The 22,519-nt window shown below is 42.2% G+C and overlaps 1 protein-coding gene across 1 annotated transcript in view; it reads right to left on the bottom strand.

The window, feature by feature from the left end:
• The window catches only part of mdm2 (MDM2 proto-oncogene), a 52,693-nt gene that overhangs the window by 4,811 nt on the left and 25,363 nt on the right, over positions 1-22,519 (bottom strand). The gene's annotated exons all lie outside the window — the stretch shown is intronic.

Consider the following 22,519-nt stretch of genomic DNA (forward strand, 5'->3'; position numbering starts at 1 on the left):
TGCTCTGTCCCTCAGTATGACCATGGCCGGTCATTCAATTTGGTCCCCTGACCCTTGCTCAATTTTTGACTTAAGAGCTATATCTAATTCGACTTGTCAATATTTTGACCGCAAACTCTTTCTGTAACATAGAGTTCACGCCATCGGTTTTCTTTTTTTCTCTTTTATTTCCATTCTTTCTCTTTTGCTATATTTCTTTTCTGTGGTGGGTTGGTAGGCTTGTCCCTGAGGAAGTGAATGGGAGCTGCATGCAGAGTGAAGGACATGGCTTCTCCTGGAGATGAGGGCCAGCAGCAGCAAAGTTCCTCCAGTGATCAGGGTTGCTGGCAGCAGATTCAAGGTGGCGGTGCTGGCAAGGTGACAACTGCAGCCAAAGCAGGACCTTTGGCATGGCAGCGGCCTGGCCTGGCAGTGGAGTCAAGGACTCTTGGTTGCAGTTGGTTCAGAGAAGGGACTCCTAGTGTCGGCAGGGCAGCAGCAGAGCCAGGACTCTTGGTTGCAGGGAGAGTGTGAGTTCAGTGGCTTTAGCGAGACGGGTCCAGTAGCAAGGTGATGGTGCCTATGGTGTGGTGACTCCAATGTTATTGGGTGTGGCACAGCAGATGATAAGGCAGTCTCTTTTTCAGTTTCTGAAGGCTAAGTGTCATTGTGGACTGGGTTGGAAAGCCTGTTATTCTGAACTTTTTATTTCTTCATTTTCCTAATTTATTCCTATGATCGGTAATGCTGAACTTTCCATTTCTGTTTTTTTTCCTAAGACTTGGTCCTTAACAATCTTTACCCTTGCACATAAGTTGGTATTGTAATATGGAAACTTGCAAATTTTCACTGTACTCATTTGAGTGCATGTGACAATAAAGCTAATTTAATTCACAATTCCATTGGGTGAAGATAATTCTTCTCATTTCAGTCCTAAACCTACTCCGTATCCTTGGATCTGGACTCCCTGGTGATCAGGATCATCTTTCCTGAGTTTAACCTGTCAAATCCTGTTAGAATTATGCATGCTTCTATGATATCTACCATTTTTCTTTGAAACTCTAATGAATATAGTCCTAATTAATCCAGTTTCACTTCATATTATGGTCCTGTCATCCCAGGAATCAGTCTGGTAATGATGGTGTAGTACAACTCAAAAAAAGAGTGACTTTGTCAGTTTGGCCTCAATGTCAGAGAATATTGCATCTGGGTCCAAACATGGAACTGTCAACAACAATGCAGATATTTTTCATCAACCTGGTCAGGCTTGTTATCACTCACCTCCCCAGGTTTTCAAAACCCAGGGAAATGGACATCACCACTGCACCACAATAGTCACTCATAAATACTATAAATTTGTTTAGAGAGTTAGAAAAGACAGTAAATACTTTATAGTTAATTTACAATTATAGGTTGTTTTATTTTACTCATGGGACGTGGGTGCTTTGGCTGGGCCAGCATTTATTGTCTGTCCCTAATTGCCCTTGAGAAGGTGGTGAGGAGCTGCCTAAACAAAATAAAAAGAACTGCACTTGCTGGAAATCAGAAACAAAAACAGAAATTGCCAGAAAAACTAAGCAGGTTTGACAGCATCTGTGAAGAGAAAGCAGAATTAAATGTTTCAGGTCCAGTGAATCTTCTTCAGAATGGATGATACATGTGATGAGCAGCCTTCTTAGCCACTGGTTGGTTATCGCATGATAAAGTCATGTGTTCAATCTCCATACTTCCAGATGAGAGTGTAATGAGATATGTGTTTGAAAATCATGAGGGGCATTGAGAAGATAAATAGTCAAGACCTTTTCCCTCAGGGTAGGGAAGTCCAAAACTGGAATGCAAAAGTTCGAAGTGAGAAGGAAAAGATTTATAAGGGTCTTAAGGGCCAACGTTTACACATAGAGGGTGATGCATGTATGGAATGAGCTGCCAGAAGATTTTAGAGGTATATAGGCCAAACTGGACTAGATTAAATTAGAATATCCAGCCACCATGGACAAGTTAGGATTGAAAGGTCTAGTTCCATGCTGTACACCTCTATGATACTGTACTATGACATGTGCTGTGGGGTTGACTCACAATGCCTTTATGGAGGGAATTCTAGGATTTAGACCCAGAGACAGTGAAGAAACATGATATATTTTCTAGCCAGGATGGTGAGTAGCTTGGAGAGGAACTTGCAGGGGGTGGTGTTCCCATTTACCTACTGCTCTTCTAGATGGAACAACTAGAACATTCTTTCTTAATTTTAATGATCACTTAAAATATTACGAGAAAGAATTTTGACTATGATTCACCAGTTATTTTGGTTGGTATATCTCAACAACTTGCACTTGTATACGGCCTTTAATTCAGAAAAACCAAACCTCTTTGACAAATGGCCACCTGGTCAAATATTAGGAAATTCAAAATAAAAGTTAAAGAGGTGTTTAAGAAAACATAAGAAGCAAGTAGTTGTCTAAGTACTGAAGTTAATTATCTGTAAACTGTCAAAGACTGGGCAATAGGAAAATTCAATGAAAGAAGGTTCGTGTGGCTGGAGGACTGTTGTAATAATTGTATGGCTGTAGGAGATTATAGTGATAGGGAAATCATCAAGAGATTTAAACTTGAAATTTGGAATCAGAATGGGGAACTTATAGAGTTGTCGAGATCTACAGCATGGAGACAGACCCTTGGATCCAACTTGTCCATGCTGACCAGATATCCTGACCTAATCGAGTCCCATTTGCCAGCATTTGGTCTATGGCCCTCTAAACCCTTCCTATTTTATTCCAGTTTGCAAGGATACCACTGCTGGGTAATTAGGAATATTGCAGTTTCAGAAAATAGCTGATGGCTGCAAAGTCTAAAAGGTGAATTGAATTAATTTTATTGAATTAGCTTTATTGTCACATGCACTCAAAATGTGCACAGTTAAAAGTTGATAAGTCGCCATTTACAGCACCATCTTAGTACAAAGGTAGAGCTTCTTCAGATACAGATTAGTTACAGTGGAACAATGTCACCAACACGTGGCGCCATTTGAGGAACAGAGTAGCTAGGTACAATCCTTAGTTACAGAATAGAGAAATAAAGGAAAACAGTTACATTACAGCTAAACACAGCATAACCAGGTCAGAAAACCAAGAAAAGTTAAAAAGACAAACATCACAAAAGGTGGGAGATTCATTATAACAGCATTGGTAATAGAAGTGTGTTTTAAAAATTCTTTCATGGACCGGTATTTATTATGCATCCCTAATTGCCCAGAGACCAGTTAAAAGTCTATTACATTGCTGTGGGTCTGGAGTCCCATGTAGGCCAGGCCAGGTAAGGAAAGCAGACTTCCTTCCCTGAAGAACATGCGAACCAGATGTTTTTTTGTATGACAAGTAATTGCGGCTGAAAATGTGTTGCTGGAAAAGCGCAGCAGGTCAGGCAGCATCCAAGGAACAGGAAATTCGACGTTTCGGGCATAAGCCCTTCTTCAGGAATTCCATGGTGGATTTCAAATCCACATCCCCAGAATATAGGATAAATAGACAAAGTCTTTTCCCTGGGGTCGGGGAGTCCAGAACTAGAGGGCATAGGTTTAGGGTGAGAGGGGAAAGATATAAAAGAGACCTAAGGGGCAACTTTTTCATGCAGAGGGTGGTACATGTATGGAATAAGCTGCCAGATGATGTGGTGGAGGCTGGTACAATTGCAACATTTAAGAGGCATTTGGATGGATATATGAATAGGAAGGGTTTGGAGGGATATGGACCGGGTGCTGGCAGGTGGGACTCCATATCTGGTCGGCATGGACACGTTGGACCGAAGGGTCTGTTTCCATGCTGTACATCTCTATGACTCTTAAACATTCGTCTGTGGCGCTCATTAATCCACTGATATCACCACTTTACCACCTGAGTGCCCAAGGATGACACTGGCACTGGGCAATTAATAAAAGTAATTATGATGGGTTTTGGTTGACCTTAAAGGGAAACACTGTTTCTATTAGGCAAAAGAACCAAAAAGAGGAGAATTTTGATGCAGCGATCCTTTAAAACCCAGGATACACCATTTGAAAGATGGTGGAAGTGAGTTCGATAGAAACTTTCAACGGTACAGCTTTTCCAGGGTTAGCCAAGTAATGACCAGAGAATGGATGCCTGAGACACAGTGTCAGTAGAGGGAAGAGAGAAACGAAGAGGGTGATAAGAGTTCAATCCTCTGAAGGACCACAAAATAAATCCCAAACCAGTAAAAAGCCACAACTGCCTGGCTGTGTTCTGAGAGGGGCACATGTGACTGGGCTCTAGTCCTAATAGGTAGGGAGATCAACTATGTTTGCCCCACAGTATGTCACCCACCTGGTGACTGGAAATTTCCTGTCAGCATGGGAAAGAGGCCTTTATAAATCCCTTAATTGTGTAGTTGTCAACCTGTCTCTTGCAGGCAAGGTAGGTAATCCATGATGATGTTGGCAAACTATCGTGCTTTCCAGCACTGGGCCAGCCTGACCACGGGTCCCAACCACATCCTCTCACAGAAATGTTTTTACAGCTCACAAGACAACATAAGGTGAAGAAAAAAACAATTGATGGGAGGGGAATGTGTGTGGTGGTGGCAGCTCACTGAAAGTGGGGACATAAGACCATATCTTACAGGAGCAGAATTAGGCTATTCAGCCCAATGAACCTACTCCGCCATTCGACCATTGGATGATACTTCTTAACCTCATTCTCCTGCCTTCTCCCCATAACCCTTGGACTCCTCACTAATCAAGAATCTATTTCAATCTTAAACACACTCAATGACTTGACCTCCACAGCCCGGTGAGGCAATGAGGTCCACCAAGTCACCATACTCCAGCTGAAGAAATTCCTACTCATCTCAGTTCTAAAGGGTTGACCCTTCATTCATGTGTTTTCAGATCCTAATCTTCCCTACTGGTGGAAATATCATCTCCTTGTCTACTCTATCCAGGCCCCTCAGTATCGTGTAAGCTTCTAAAGTCTAAGAGCACATATCCAGAGTTCTCAACCGCTCCTCATATGACAAGCCCTTTATCCCCAGGATCATCCTTGCAAATCTCATCTGGATCCTCTCCAATGCCAGCATATCCTTCCTTAGATAGAGCCCAAAACTGCTCATGATATTCCAATGCAGCCTGACCAATGCCTTATAAAGCCTCAGCAGTACATCCTTACTCTTCTTTCTTAGCTGTCTTGAAATGAACATCAACACCGGATTTGACTCTCTAACCAACTGAGTAGAATCCTCAACTCTGAATCCCAAGTTCCTTTGCACATCACATTTCCGAAGCCTTTCTATTTAAAAAAAACTTACGCCTCTATTCTTCCAACCAAAACGCATAACCTCATGTTTTCCCACATTGTATTTCATCTACCACTTCTTTGTCCATTCACTTAGCCTGTCCAAGTCCTTCCATAGCCTCCCCACCTCCTCATCACTACCTAGCTCTCCACCTATCTTTGAGTCATCTGCAAACTTAATAGCTGCTACAGCAGTGGGAGCAGTCAGCCTGAGGTCTGCCGGTATCTGTAGGGGAGATTGAGTCAGCGCCAGGGAACAAGTCCAGGACGGCTAAGCATTTAATAAAGACTGTAATGCTGAACTTTTAACTTTACTTCTTTATTCTTCTACCTTGCACCTCAGGTTTCGTTCCTAAGATGTTCTCGGGAATGGTAACTTTATACACTTTTCACTGTACTCCAGTATTTGAATACACATGAAAATAAAATCTAATTCTAGCAACTGTGCCCTCAGATCGTTAATGTATAATGTGAAGAATTGTGGTCCCAACACTGACCCCTGTGGAACTCCACACGTCACTGGCTGTCACCCTGAAAAAGACCCCTTTCCCTGCTAGATTCCACAGGAAGTTTCAAAAGAGAACTGGATATATATTTGAAAGTGACGAATTTTCAAGAGGGCTACAGAGATAGGACTAGCTGGGTAGCGCTTTCTGGAGCCAGTACAGATATGATGGGCTGAATGGCCTTCTATACATTAAAAGTCTATGATTCTGTAAGAATGAGAAGCCAAAAATAGAAGCTTGAGGAATTATGGAGTAAAAACTGGATTAATAGCTCCTTAACCTACAATGCATCCTAAAACTATTCTTGAGATAGAGGTTGAGCTTATGGAGAATTCCTACAGCATGGAAGCAGGACATTCAGCCCACTGAGTCCACACCAACCATCCAAAGAGCATCTCACTCAGACCCATTCCCCTATTCTATCCCTACAACCTTGCATTTCCCATGACTAACCCAACTAGCCTGGACACACATGGATACCATGGGCAATTTAGCATGCCCAATCCACCTAACCTGCACATAGAGTCATAGAGACGTACAGCATGGAAACAGACTCTTTGGTTCAACCCGTCCACACCAACCAGTTAACCCAACCCAATCTAGTCCCACCTGCCAATATCCCTCCAAACCCTTCCTATTCAAATATCCATCCAAACGTCTTTTAAATGTTGCAATTGTACCAGCCTCCTCCACTTCCTCTGGCAGCTCATTCCATACATGTCCCACCACCTGCGTGAAAAAGTTGCCCTGTAGGTCCCTCTTATATCTTTTCCCTCTGAGCCTAAACCTATGCCCTCTAGTTCTGGACTCTCTCAACCCAGGGAAAAGACTTTGTCTATTTAACCTATCCATGCCCCTCAATTTTTTAAACCTCTATAAGGTCACCCCTCAGCCTCCAACACTCCAGGGAAAACAGCCCCAGCCTTGTTCAGCCTCTCCGTATAGCTCAAATCCTCCAACCCTGGCAACATCCTTGGAAATCTTTTCTGAATCATTTCAAGTTCCACAACATCTTTTTGATAGGAAGGAGACCAGAATTGCACACAATATTCCAACAGTGGCCTAGCCAACGTCCTGCACAGCCGCAACATGACCTCCCGACACCTGGTCTCAATACTCTTGACCAAAAAAGGAAAGCATACCAAATGCCTTCTTCACTATCCTATCTACCTGAGACTCCACATTCAAGGAGCTATGAACCTGCACTCCATGGTCTCTTTGTTCAGCAACACTCCCTAGACCTTACCATCAAGTGTGTAAGTCCTGCTAAGGTTTGCTTTCCCAATTTGCAGCACCTCGCATTTATTTGAATTAATCTCCATCTGCCACTTCTCAGCCCATTGCCCATCTGGTCAAGATCCTGTTGTAATCTGAGGAAACCTTCTTCGCTGTCCACTACACCTCCAATTTTGGTGTCATCTGCAAACTTACTAACTGTACCTCTTATGCTCACATCCAAATCATTTATATAAATGACAAAAAAGTAGAGAACCCAGCACCGATCCTTGTGACACTCCACTGGTCACAGGACTCCAATCTGATAAACAGCCCTCCACCACCACCCTTTGTCTTCTACCCTTTGAGCCAGTTCTGTATACAATTGGCTAATTATCCCTGTATTCCGTAACCTTGTTAACCAGTCTCCCATGGGGAAACTTGGCGAACGCCTTACTGACATCCATATAAGGTCACATCTACTGCTCTGCCCTCATCAATCCTCATTGTTACTTCTTCAAAAAACTCAATCAAGTTTGTGAGACATGATTTCCCATGCACAAAGCCATCAGTCCTTGCCTTTCCAAATACACGTACATCCTGTCCCTCAGGATTCCCTCCAACTTGCCCACACTGAGGCAGCTCGCTGGTCTATAGTTCCCTGGCTTGTCTTTACCGCCCTTCTTGAACAGTGGCACCACGTTAGCCAACCTCCAGTCTTCCGGCACCTCACCTGTGACTGTCGATGATACAAATATCTCAGCAAGAGGACCATAATCACTTCCCTAGCTTCCCACAGCATTCTAGGTTGGGAGATAACCAGAGTACCCGGAGGAAATCCATGTGACGGAGGGTGGAATCGAACCCAGCAATGCTAACCACTGAGCCACCTACAAACCCAGTGAGCGAACAATGGAGTACTGCATTGAGGAGGATGGTGTAACAACCACAGAGAATGCGAGAGAAACTCAGTAGCATTTGTGGGGAGATAAACAGAGTTAACTTTTCAAATCTGGTATAACTGTTTCAAAATTGAAAGGTGTCAGGATTTTTTATATACTTTCAACAGAGGAGTAACAAGGAGCCTGATAGAATAGACCATCAGTGCAAAGACAAAACAGTTGTTAATGGTGGTGGAAGAGAAAAAGTGGTGCAAAATTGGTGCAAATTAAGGTGTGAAAGAGAGAGGTCTTCTGCTGCTATATTCACAGCAGTCAAAGAAGAGGTATACTATGCTACACTTGCAATCAGAAATATTTTTATCACAGCCATTTTGGGAGAAGCAAAATTTCATTGCCAATCCAAACAAGTTGTGTAAAATTCTGTAATGATACATAGATCAAGAGTCTCAGAAGCCATTTGACCAACACAGAACTAAGAGACACAAGAGGTCAATTCCATGTACACCTATGGTAGTTCTTTGAATGAACAGTCCAATTGCCATCATTTCAACCTAGCTCTGAATGTGTTATCCAGGTGCCTTTCAAATATTGCTTTCATTATTATTTCATGATTTGGAGATGCCGGTGTTGGACTAGGGTGTACAAGGTTAAAAATCACACAACACCAGGTTATAGTCAATTATTATTTCAAGCAGTGCATTCCAGATCATAACTTGCTGTGTAAGGTTTTCATATCTCTCTCAGCTCCTGTGTGAATTAAGCTGAAAGTTGTAACCTGAGACTAATAACTTTTCTTTCACTGGAATCTGCTCCTCTGTATTCACTCTCCAAATTCTTCTATGCATTCAAACACCAGTATCAAATGGTCTAACAACCTTTTCTGCTGTAGGGGAGAATAATCCCAGTTCCTTGACATTTGGATACAATTTCAGTAAATCTCTGCATCTCTAAAGCTAAAGTCGAGTGCCATGATTTCACCATAATATTGCAGATGGGCCCCCAAACTAGTGTTCAAAGATAAGGGTCAATATAATTTCCTTGCTTTTGTACTTAATGTTTCTAACTAGTAAGAAGTCAAAATCCTCCATATTGTTAAATGGGGTTCTCAATTTGTCCTTTCATCTTCAAGGATTTATGTCTATACATACAGCCACATGCCACAGGTGCTGCATCCAATTTAAAACTATCACTTGTATTGCCTCTTTCAATTATTTATCCTTACAAAATGTATAATTCCACACTTCCATTAAATGGCACCTATCCGTTTGCTTATTTCACCAATCTATGTCCTCCACTCTATTATACCCAAGTTTGTTACCTGCAAACTATTAGGCTAAAACACTTATAGTCAGGGAGAACAAGTTATATGTTTGTAGCGGAGTTTGTGTGGGGGCAACTAGAACAGCATAAACAGTGGAAATCTTAGATCAGAACATGATCTCTTTTTGACATCACCTTTAGTTATTATGGATTATGGAGGTTACAACCTGACCTAGTCTATAAATAGTTCCTGATGAAGGGCTCTGGCCCGAAGTGTCGAATTTCCTGTTCCTTGGATGCTGCCTAACCTGCTGTGCTTTAACCAACAACACATTTTCAGCGCTAGTCTATAAATAGACTCCTTCCATATCTGCAGAGAAGCAAGAAGACATCCACTGAAGTGTTCAGCAATTTCTGCCAAGTTGGGTCCATGGTGATGGACAAATGCTCTTTTGATACTAAACTAGATATGTACACAGAGAAAGCAGCTAACACTTACAGTTTTTCATGAAGTGTACAGAGAATAGCATGATGTTGGCCATCAGGACCAAGCCGATTATTCAAAAGGTATGTGTTCTTGACACCTTTATTGTTATGGCAGTGAAACATGGACGATTTAGAGCTTTGAAGAAAACAATTTCCCTTCAGTGTATGTGGCATATTGAGAATATCATAGCAAGGCAAAAATCATATGACAGTGCTCTCAAAGACAGAGGAGCCCAACTTTGCTGACACTTAAATCACTAAATGTGATTGACTCTCAATTGCCCTCAAATAGTCCCAACAGTCATTAAGTTGAATCAAAACAACTACAAAGTCTATAGCAGAATTTAAACAGACGGACTAGCCATTGTAGACCAAAGCAGCAGAACAGCCCTATTGATCCTGCAAACGTCTCCTTAGTAACAGCTTTTGTTTGGGGATTTGGGGTGGGGGGGGGGGGGTTTGATAGGGAGCTATACCAAAATCCTGAGATGCTGCCTGGCCTGCTGTGCTCTGACCAGCAACACATTTGCAGCTGTGATCTCCAGCATCTGCAGACCTCATTTTTTACTAGCCTCATAATAGTCAAGTAACAGACTCAAGTTGACTGGTCTGATTCGGAGTATGGTTGCGTCTCAGACACTACCCCTAGGTACACGACACCAGCACAATGGACCCACCAGAAGTGGTGGCACAGTGGTGTACACTCAAGTGGGACTTACCTTGAGAGCCCTCAACATTGACTCCGGACCTCATGAAGTCACATAGCATGAACAAAGAAACCTCCCGCTAATTACCACCTAATGCCATCTGAGAATAATCCTTGTTCCTCCACATTCTGATTAAACTCAAGTTGATGAATCAGTAATCTTCCATTCTAAATGCAAAAAGGCATTGAAGGTGCTAAGAGTACAGAAGGTAATCTGGGGAATGTCAATGTCCTTCAACTGTGGCTTGATAGCATCACTATTGGGTAAAAACAATGACTGCAGATGCTGGAAACCAGATTCTGGATTAGTGGTGCTGGAAGAGTACAGCAGTTCAGGCAGCATTCAAGGAGCAGCGAAATCGACGTTTCGGGCAAAAGCCCTTCATCAGGAATAAAGGCACAGAGCCTGAAGCGTGGAGAGATAAGCTAGAGGAGGTGGGGAGAAAGTAGCATAGAGTACAATACGTGAGTGGGGGAGGGGATGAAGGTGATAGGTCACGGAGGAGAGGGTGGAGTGGATAGGTGGAAAAGGAGATAGGCAGGTAGGACAAGTCCGGACAAGTCATGGGGACAGTGCTGAGCTGGAAGTTTGGAACTATGGGGAGGTGGGGGAAGGGGAAATGAGGAAACTGTTGAAGTCCACATTGATGCCCTGGGGTTGAAGTGTTCTGAGGCAGAAGATGAGGCGTTATTCCTCCAGGCATCTGGTGGTGAGGGAGCGGCGGTGAAGGAGGCCCAGGACCTCCATGTCCTCGGCAGAATGAGAGGGGGAGTTGAAATGCTGGGCCACGGGGCGGTGTGGTTGATTGGTGCGGGTGTTCCGGAGATGTTCCCTAAAGCGCTCTGCTAGGAGGTGCCCAGTCTCCCCAATGTAGAGGAGACCGCATCGAGAGCAACGGATACAATAAATGATATTAGTGGATGTGCAGGTAAAACTTGGATAGAGGTGAGGGAGGAAGTGTGGGCACAGGTTTTACAGTTCCTGCGGTGGCAGGGGAAGGTGCCAGGATGGGAGGGTGGGTTGTAGGGGGGCATGAACCTGACCAGGTAGTCACAGAGGGAACGGTCTTTGCGGAAGGCAGAAAGGGGTGGGGAGGGAAATATATCCCTGCTGGTGGGGTCTTTTTGGAAGTGGTAGAAATGTCAGCAGATGATTTGGTTTATGCGAAGGTTGGCAGGGTGAAAGGTGAGACCAGGGGCATTCTGTCCTTGTTACGTTTGGAGGGGTGGGGTCTGAGGGCGGAGGTGCGGGATGTGGACGAGATGCGTTGGAGGGCATCTTAACCACATAGGAAGGGAAATTGCGGTCTCTAAAGAAGGAGGCCATCTGTGTGTTCTGTGGTGGAACTGGTCCTCCTGGGAGCAGATACGGCGGAGGTGAAGGAATTGGGAATACAGGATGGCCTTTTTGCAAGAGGTAGTGTGGGAAGAGGTGCAATCCAGGTAGCTGTGGAAGTTGGTGGGTTTGTAAAAAATGTCAGTATCACGTCGGTCGTCATTAATAGAGATGGAGAGGTCCAGGAAGAGGAGGGAGGTGTCAGAGATGGTTTAGGTAAATTTAAGGTCAGGGTGGAATGTGTTGGTGAAGTTGATGAATTGCTCAACCTCCTCGCGGGAGCACGAGGTGGCGCCAATGCAGTCATCGATGTAGCGGAGGAAGAGGTGGGGAGTGGTGCCGGTGTAATTACGGAAGATCAAATGTTCTACGTAGCCAACAAAGAGACAGGGGCCCATATGTGTGCCCATGGCTACCCCTTGGGTCTGGAGGAAGTGGGAGGATTCGAAGGAGAAATTGTTACGGGTGAGGACCAGTTCGGCCAAACGAATGAGAGTGTCGGTGGAAGGGTACTGTTGGGGACGCCTGGACAGGAAAAAACGGAGGGCTTGGAGGCCCTGGTCAATGTGAACTTCAACAGTTTCCTCATTTCCCCTTCCCCCACCTCAGCCTAATTCCAAACTTCCAGTTCAGCACTGTCCCCATGACTTGTCCTATACCTGCTTAGCTCCTTTTCCATCTATCCACTCCACCCTCTCTTCCCTGACCTATCACCTTCATCCCCTTCCCCACTCACGTATTGTACTCTATGCTACTTTCTCCCCACCTTCCTCTAGCTTATCTCTCCATGCTTCAGGCTCTCTGCCTTTATTCCTGAAGAAGGGCTTTTGCCCGAAACATCAATTTCACTGCTCCTCGGATGCTGCCTGAACTGCTGTGCTCTGCCAGCACCACTATTGACTGAGTTGGCAGAGTCCTAAAGAACGTAGCTGCTGGATTGGTCGGTGGCAGGTGGCGAGGGAACAAACAGGAGGGAAAAACCTACTTGATCTTGTCCTCGCTGATCTACTTATTGTAAATACATCGGTTCATGGGAATGATCACACAGCCCTTGTGGAGACAAAGTCCCATCTACAATGAGAACACGGCTGAGCTGAAGATCCTCAAATCCACTTTCCTGTCTTTTCCCTGTAGCCCTCCATTTGTTCAGAAACCTGCCTGTCTCAGCCTTCAATGAACTCCAGAAGAATTTCCTCATTTCTGTCTTAAATGTGTGGTCCCTTATTCTGAGATTATGCCTCCTGGTCTTAAACCCTCCTACAAGGCAAAACAATCTTTGACTCTACCCTGTTAAGTCCCCTAAGAATCTTGTATGATACAATAAAGTTGCCTCTCATTTTTCAAAATGAAAATGACGGAATCTACTCAATCAATCTTCATAAAACAGTTCTTCCATACCTGGCGTCAGCTTAGTTAACCATCTTGGACTACCTCCAATGCCAGTATGTCTTTCCTTACAAAAGGGGACAAAAACTGTTACAGTACTCCTGCTGCAATGTATGATCTTGACTAGATGGAGTAAAACCTCCCTATTTTTATATTCCACTCCCTTTGAAATAAAGGCTAACATTCCATTTGCTGTCCCAAATACCTGCTGAACTTAGATGCTAGCTTTTTGCTAATCATGAACAAGGACTCCCAATCCCTCTGTTCCACAGCTTTCTTTAAATAATATTGAGTTCATATATTCTTCCCACCTATGTGTATAACTTCACATTTTACCATATTATATTCCATTTGGCAAGTGTTTGTTCACTTGCTTAACCTACTTATATCTCTGTAGACTGTGTCACCCTGACCACTTGCCTTCCCATCGGTGTACCATTCACAAACTTGTCTACAGTACATTAAGTTTCTTCATCCAAATAGTTAATATGTATTATCAATAATTGTGGCTCCATCACCGATCCCCAAGAACATCACTGCAAAAGTTCCTCCGAGCTGTGTCCTAGGCCCAACCATCTTCAGCTGCTTCATAAATGACATTCTCTTCTTAAAATCAGAAGTGCAGGTGTTTGCTGATGATCGCCATTGTTCATAAGCACCATTTGTGACTACACTCAGCACTAAAGCAGCTTGTGGTCATGATAGATCAAGACATGGACTTTTCCAGGCTCAGGTCGGTAAATGGCAAATAATACTTGTGCCACATAAATGCCAGTCAATGACTATCTCCAACAAGAGAGAATCTAACAATCAGCCCTTGACACTTCATGGCAGTACCATTGTTGAATTCATCCTACTACCAACATCTGGGGTTACCATTGACCAGAAACTGAACTGGATCAACCATATAAATATTGTAGCTCAAACAGCAGGTCAGAGTCTAAGAACAGAGAGGCGAAGGCCTTGTGTTATTTTTGCTAGATTGTTAATCCAGAAACCCACAGCTAATGTTCTGGGAATCCAGGTTTGTATCCCGCTATGGTAGTTGGTTGAATTTGAATTCATTTAACAATAAAATCTGGAATTTAGAATTTACTAATGCTCATGAAACTACTGCTGATTGTCCGAAAAACCCATCTAGCTCACTAATGTCCTTTAGGGAAGGCAATCCACTAGCCTCAACTGGTCTGACCTATATTTGACTACAGACCATAGCAATATGGTTGACTCTTAACTGCCCAGTGAAATGGTGTTGTGAATCAGTCAATCAATCTAAGAGTGTCTAGGGAAGGGCAATAAATGCTGAACAGCCAGCGATACCTATGTTCCATGAGTTAAAAATATTTTTAAAAATCACCAACTGTCTCCCCTCAAGCTGATTACATCATGTTGCCTGGATGGGCACAGCCTCAGCATCACTCAATCCAAGACAAAACAGCTGATTTTAATGGCACCCTGTCCAACTCCCATCAACACTAACACATAGTAACAATAGTTTGCATCATTTACAAGATGCATTGCAGTAATACACCAAGCCTCCTTGTACTGTAGCTTCAATATCCCTGACCTCTACCATTGAGAGCAAAGGTAGCAAATGTATTGAAACACTACCATTTCCAGTTCCTCTCCAATCTACACACCATCTTGGAACTTCATTTCTTCCTATCTTTGGATCAAAATCCTGGAACTCCTTCCCTAACAAAACAACGGATACCCCTACACCCCAATGATTGCAACAGTTGAAGAAGGCAGTTCCTCACCACCTTCTCGCAAACAATAAATACTTCCTTAGATGGCAAGGGCCAAATCCCATTAATGAATGCCTTTCTTTCTTTATCAACTCACATATTGTCTAATATGGGGAAAACCTTAGGATGCATGTAGATTTGAGGTTATCTGACTATTGATGATGTGACTAATGAAAACAAAACTATCATTGATACAAAAGTAATTCAATGCATTGAAACTCCTTCTTCTAATGTCAAGAAATCTTCATTTTTGTGATGGGCTCCCTATTGTGAAAATTGTAGATTGTGAAATCTGTCATGCTGTACAAACCCAATAATGGCTTCGGTCAACAGAGAGATTTAAATGCCTAATACTTTTATTGACTTCACACATCTTTTGGACAGCTTTTGACAGTTCATTGAGGGCTTGCCAGTCCCAATGAGATCATGCACATTTTACACACATGCACATAGAACAAGTGGCAACTTATTTTGCACCTCATGAAAATAGGAATTGCCATGTTTTCAGGGGACAGAACTTGGGATTACTGAGGACTTATGCTACCTCTGCCATGTTGGAGACCCACACCAACATGAAAATGTTGGCCATTGTGTCTTTGTTGTTGTCGGTCTTTCCCCCTCCCACTGTCTGCGTCTCAACTGAAAAATATAACATTTCTGTTCAATGCCAAGTCTGGGGATAGTTTATGTTGTCAGCCAAATGCATTCCTAACGATTGGTCTTTCTGTACTTAAAAAAAAATCTTTTGTTTGGTTTATAATTGACAGCTACAATAGTATATAAACATTACTAAGTGTATTTTCTAACTTCCAGCATTAATCCTGTTGCTCGCAACATTCTAAAGATTGGCATTGCACAAGGAAGCATTTGGACTCATTGGCCATATGATGTGACTTCAAGAAAGAGATGTCTAATGAATATAACAATTTAAAATACCTCCTCCTTCATAAAACTTTTAAAGAGCAGCTTCAAAAACATTTGTTTTCCATATTTGCATGTATAAACTTTTCCCATTTTGCTCCTTTCTCTTCCTTCTGAGCAACTATTGCAGCTCTATCATACAGATGAAGGCTATGCAGGTTTGTCCAAAATGTTAAGTGAACACAATTAGGTTTTTTAAATTATACATAATGGGAGTAAATATTTTGAAAATTACTCATGATTTTAACATTTCTGCTTGAACTCCTTCCTACATTAAGCCTGACAGTTGCATTGATAATTTAAGCTATGATCTAACTGATGTATATGGTAGTTTTAAAAATATATAAAGTTCTTAACATTCAATATAATATGTATTAAATACAAATATTAAGAACTGTATACATGGATAAGGTGTTTGATTGCAATTGATAAGCAAAGTGCTCTTTAAGTTAAAATTACTTGCAAAATTTTATGTAGTTGGTTGAATAAATTGTGGAGAAATGAAATGCTTGATTTTTTCCACATAAAAGGCACATTTAAATATTACAATAATCAGGCCAAAGTCTAGCGGAGAGCACGCTTTTGGTTTGTTTCTGACATTTTAGGTTTGAAAATGTTTTTGATTGCAACACTGCTGACAATGCAGCGAAGGTTTCGAGACAGTTGGAACATGGTGAACATTAGACACAATGTATATACTAATCCAATACTGTAAACTTAATGAATTAATAAATAGACAAAAGGGCAACTCTAGCACTGAACTGAATTTGCAGCATTGAAGGTAGTGAGACTGTATATTTGTGTATTTTCATAAAGCATTTGATAAATACCATGTAACAGATACTTTTATAAGATTGAAATCTTTGTAGAGATTAATGAAATGTTTGCCTACAAATTGGGGGAATGTGTAAAATTGCTGCCCTTCAGAATTACAGCTTACTTATGAGTTCTAGATTCTAAATCTATTCAGTTTTCTTTAATTATATAGTTTTATTCCATTCTATTTTCTATTAATAGCCCATGCATTGTTTATTCAAAGCATAATTCCTTTGGCATCTTTCCTTCCATGAAATTCCATGAAGGTGGGTTCCTTCATTTAGTTCACCTTTACTGAAAGCTAAGGAGACCAGTCATTCAGAGGCCATTGTCCTACCACAAATGCTTCTTGTGTAGCTACCAGATGTCATTGTTGGCAAGTTCCTACTGATCATGCTGTTGCAATTTAGCTCACAGAAGGTATATCTATATTCTGATAGTCAGATGCAATAATTGTTTAGAGGCTTGCATCCTTGAAAGAGAGGTTTGGCCGTCCTAGAGGTTGGCTACATCAAAATTCAGAAAGTCTTGGGTACGTGACTTGTTTTGCATTGCAGATGTCCCTAAGACAACAAAGCCTTCTTGATATTTTTATGGTTTGGGGGTACTTGTGGCATAAGTGGTAGGAGAAAACTGGAGGGCTGGCAAAAGAGGCATAGGTGGTATAAGGGGCTATGGAGAAAGTGATGCAGCATCAAGAGGTTAGGATGAAAAGCCATAAGAACACTAAGAAGGTTTTGTGCTGTACCGGTGCGAGGAGGTGGAGGAGCCCTTTGTTTACATGCTGGCATTGGTTGATTTGCCCCCTAAGGAACTCTATCAAACCAGAAGAGGTTTGTGGAGCTGGGAAACATCGCACTAGTGATGAAAATCTGGGCCAGAGAAAGTTTGTAACAGAATTGCAGAAGGACAGACAAAAGTGAGCAGTTTGCTCACCCTTCCCATTTGCAACATGTATGTTACATATGCAAAACAATACTGTTAGCAACAGCAATTATCAATCCAGAGATTGAATTGTGAAATAAAATAAGGTAGTAATATTTATTTTGAGGGGATTCAGTCATTTAAGTTTGTACAGGTGAATGACCATGTAGGTGGTCTCAGAGTAAGTTTGCAGATGATATGAAAATTGGCAGAGTTGTGGATAGTGAGGAAGGTTGTCAAAGGACAGCAGGATATATATATCAGTTTGAAAGTTGGGCAAAGGAATGGCAGATCGAGTTTAATCTGGACTAGTGTGTGAAGTGATGTATTTTAGGAGGTCAACAGTAAATAGGAATTGCTACAGTCAAATTGTAGCAGGATCCATAGGAGTGTCACTATTGAGAGGGATCTTGTGAGGTGCAAGACCATAGCTCCCTGCAAGTGACAACGCAAGTGAATAGGATGGTAAAAGTGTACAGCATGCTTGCTTTCATCAGTCAGGGAACTGAGCATAAAAGTTTCAAGTCACACTGCAACTGTTTATAAAATAACTTTAGTTAGGTCACATTTGGAAAACTGTGTGCTATTCTGGTTGCCACATTATGGAAAGAATGGGGAGTTTTTGGAGAGGGTGCAAAAGAGGTTTACCAGGATGTTGCCTGGATTGCAGCGTATTAGCTTTAAGGAGAGGTTGAAAAAAACGTGGACTGTTTTCACTAGAGTGTCAGAGGTTTGGGGCAGGGGTGCAGAGCATGAAAGTGTATAAAATTATGACAGGCTTAGACAGGATGGATAATTATTTTCTCAGGGTGAAAATGTCAAAAACTAAAGGAGCACAGGTTTAAGGGAGAGGGGGAAAGTTTAAAGGTGTGCAAGAAATTTTTTTTAAAACAAACAAGACGGTGGTAGGTGACTGGAATGCACTGCCAGGGGCAATGGTACAAGCAGACTCAATAGTGATGTTTAAGGAGGTATCTAGACAGACAAATGCCTCTATTCCCTGGTCATGTGGATCATGTGCAGGCATATAGGATTAGTTTAAAATGGTATTGTGGTCGGCGCAGACATAGCAGGCTGACAGGCCTGTTCCTGTGCTGGATTTTTTTATGTATTAACCAAGCCATGAATATATTTGAAACTTAAGGCAGCCACATTTTCTAGCTACAGGCAGCTATTTTGCTTGCTAGCCATTTGAGTTACTCAGATATCTGATAACTGAAATGCTTAGAACTCATGACTATGCATATGCAGGAGTGTCTGTTTTCCAAATTGCCTCTATCCAGCAATTCCATTCTTCAACACACAGGTCTGCTCAGTAGTATCATTGACTCTCTAGTGTGGAAACAGGCCTTTCATCCTATCCAGCCTACACTGATCTTTCAAGAGTATCGTCTACCCTATCCTGGTAATCCTGCATTACCTCTGGCTAATTCACCGAACTTGTATGTCCCTGGACACTTCCAATGCACTACAAATATAACACTCTACAGAACTATTTCATGAAAATAATTCTGCAATATTAAAAAGCAGTATAAAAGTATTGCTTGGAGCTTTGCACATTAAGAACATCTTTAAAGGAAAAAGCAATCATATTGACTTAAATTTAAACTCGAGATCCTGATTAGGTTAGATTAGATTACCTACAGTATGGAAACAGGCCCTTCGGCCCAACAAGTCCACACTGACCTTCCGAAGACTAACTGACCCAGACCCATTCCCTTACATGTACCCTGAACACTATGGACAATGTAGCATGGCCAATTCACCTGACCTGCACATCTTTGGATTGTGGGAGTTAACTGGAGCACCTGGAGAAAACCCAGGAAGACACTGAGAATGTGCAAACTCCACACAGACAGTTGCCCAAGTTGGGAATTGAACCCGGGTCCCTGGCACTGTGGGGCAGCAGTGTACCTCCTCTTCCCTCAATTATCCAAATAGTAAGTTATTTTAAATACTATGCACCTCTTGGTCTGAGGAAAAAAGTGACTTAAAAACCTTTCTTCACTAAATATCATTTTAAAATTAGTGAATGGTAGCTATTTATGATTTAGGTTCCAGTTAACTGCCAACCGTGTTGGGCAATCAAAACTACTGATAAAACTAATCGCTCAACATGATCATTTGACCTCAATCCAGAGAAAATTGCCTGATTTAGATAAAAACCAAAAGCACTACAGATGTTTGAAATCAGAAACAAAAAATTACTGGAAAAGCTCAGCAGGGGCTGGCAGCATCTGTGGAGAGAAATCAGAGTTAACATCCCTCTCCTCAGATGCTGCCAGACCTGCTGAGCTTTTCCAACAATTTCTGTTTTTGTTTGCCTAATTAGAATCGTTTCAGGTTCACAACTGTGGGAAATGTACTATAGGTGAAATAAAAGCCCATAAATCACAAGTAATCTAATTTGGACTGATATAAACGAAGCACAAAATCATGCAATGCCTTGTAATCAAGAGCTTGAAAAAAATCTTCACATTTCTACAGTTTAGAACGTGGTGACAAAAGGTATTTTAGTTCTCCCTACACCAAATCACTGACTGTTACTCAAAATTATTTCTGTTTACTCTCAGGTTCCTTGCCTAAGTGGCCAATCCTTACCAAATCAAACAATCCATTTTTGTAAATTACTTGATCAGGAGCCAGATTTAATCATGTTGTGAATGTGACGTTGAGTGATAATCAGAAATCACAGCCAATGGTTCACTACAGCCAACTGTAGCACCTACAGTTGCTTTGACAGAGCAGGCATAAAACCCCAATTCTTCTGTCCTCTACGACAGTCACACACTAGCTTTACAAATATCACTCATTCAGAAGTTCAAAGAAATTAAACATCTACAAATGAGATACAAAATCCAGATAAATGTTCCAATCAGTAACTTTGACAGATCCCTTTGTGTAATGAAACTTGCTATTTGATTTGAATAAAATAGTTGAGACGATGCAACATTTACTAAGAATTACCAAGTTAAAAATGACAACACTAGGCTATAGTCCAACAGGTTCATTTGGAAGCACTAGCTTTCAGAGCACTGCTCCTTTATCAGGTGGTTGTGGAGTATATGATCGTAAGACACCATTTATAGCAAAAGTATACAGTGTGATGTAATTGAAATTATGTATAGAAAAAGACCTGGATTATTTGTTAAGAGTCTCATCTTTTTGAATGACCATATTGGTTTCAGTTCTTTCAAATGTAAATCGCAGAACATTTAAAAGTTACATTCTCAAGTGAACTTTAACAATTGTTGTCATGTCAGCCCAGATAATGCATTTAAGGTGTGAGCCACCTTATGGGAGACTGCGCCACAATGGTCAGACTGATTCAATTTTAAAAATGGATTTACAGAATCTTACATGGATTCATGCAGTTTTTGAGCGAAGTAAAATGTAATTCTGCTTGTCCAAATTCAACCCACAAACTTATGTGTGTATGTTGCTTGTGGGTGGGTGTGTGTGGGGTGGGAGGGGTGGGGGGTCAGGAGTGTCTCCGAGAGAATGTGTATGTATGTGTGAGCATACGAGAGTGGGTCTGCATGAATGTGTGTATCTCTAAGAGTCTGTGCATGTGCACATCTGTCTGTCTGTATGCATGCATAGTGCAATGGGGTCACCGGTAGTGCGTGACATGAACCCAAAAGGTCCTGGTTGAGGCCATCCCCATGGGTATCAAACTTGGTTATCAGCCTCTGCTCGGCCACTTTTCGTTGTTGCCTGCCCTGAAGTCCACCTTGGAGGACGGTAACCTGAAGGTCTGAGGTCGAATGTCTTGGACCACTGAAATGTTCTCTAACTGGGAGGGAACACTCCTGTCTGTTGATTGTTGTGCGGTGTCCATTCATCCATTGCTATCGCCTCTGCTTGGTCTCACCAATGTACCATGCCTCTGGGCATCCTTGCCTGTCGTGTACGAGATAAACAACATTGGCTAAGTCACACGAGTACCTGCCATGTAAATGTTGGGAAGTGTCCCGACGTGTAATGGTGGTATCCAATACCACCATTATGCGTGGGGACCATGCATGTGGCAGGTACTCATGCAACTCAGCCAAAGCTGTCTATCGTATACGTTATAGGCAAGGATGCCCTGAGGTGTGGTACACTGGCAAGACCAAGCAGAGGCTATGGCAACAGATGAATGGACATTGCACAACAATTAACAGACAGGAGTGTTCCCTCCCAGTCAGAGAACACTTCAGCCGTCCAGGACATTCGACATCAGACCTTCGGGTGACTGTCCTCCAAGGTGGACTTTGGGACAGGCAACAACGAAAAGTGGCCGAGCAGAGGCTGATAACCAAGTTTGGTACCCAGGGGGGTGGCCTCAACTGGTACCTTGGGCTCATGTCACACTACAGGTGACCCCATTGCACTAAGTACACGTACACACACACACACACACACACACATTCATACACTCACACATGCACCCTCTCATTTATGCCTCTTTAGACTCTCAGACACTCATAACCGCTGTGAACCCCCCCCCCACCCAAACACACACAGGTTTGTGGGGTGAATATGTACTTGCAGAATTAGATTTTACTTTGCTCAAAAACTGCATGATTTCATGTAAATATTGTCGATCCGGACAATCACAAAGGTCAACCTCCCATCTATAGCCTCCATCTACCAGGCCTGCTAGCATTCTCAAAGATCCATCCCAACCTGGCAATGTTTTTCTACAACCTCTACCAATGGGGAGAAGGTACAGATGCCTGAACACAAGCGTCAGTCAGTTTCTTAAGTTTCTACCCTACTGTTGTTAGAATACTGAATGGACTCTCAATCTCTAAACATTTGCCTGTACCTGTGTTTTAGTTATTTAACTCTGATCTGCCTGTATTGCTTGCAAGACAAAGCTTTTAACTGTGCCTCGGTACATGTGACAAATTCAATTCAATTCAATTCATAAGAATCTGTAAATCCATTTTTTAAGATTAGAATCAATCTGACCATTGTGGCACAGACAGACAGTCTCACACAGGGTAGCTCACAGCTTAAATGCATTATGACACCAAGTGTTAAAAT

This window comes from Hemiscyllium ocellatum, chromosome 19 (genome assembly GCF_020745735.1).
Source record: "Hemiscyllium ocellatum isolate sHemOce1 chromosome 19, sHemOce1.pat.X.cur, whole genome shotgun sequence".
Lineage (NCBI taxonomy): Eukaryota > Metazoa > Chordata > Chondrichthyes > Orectolobiformes > Hemiscylliidae > Hemiscyllium > Hemiscyllium ocellatum.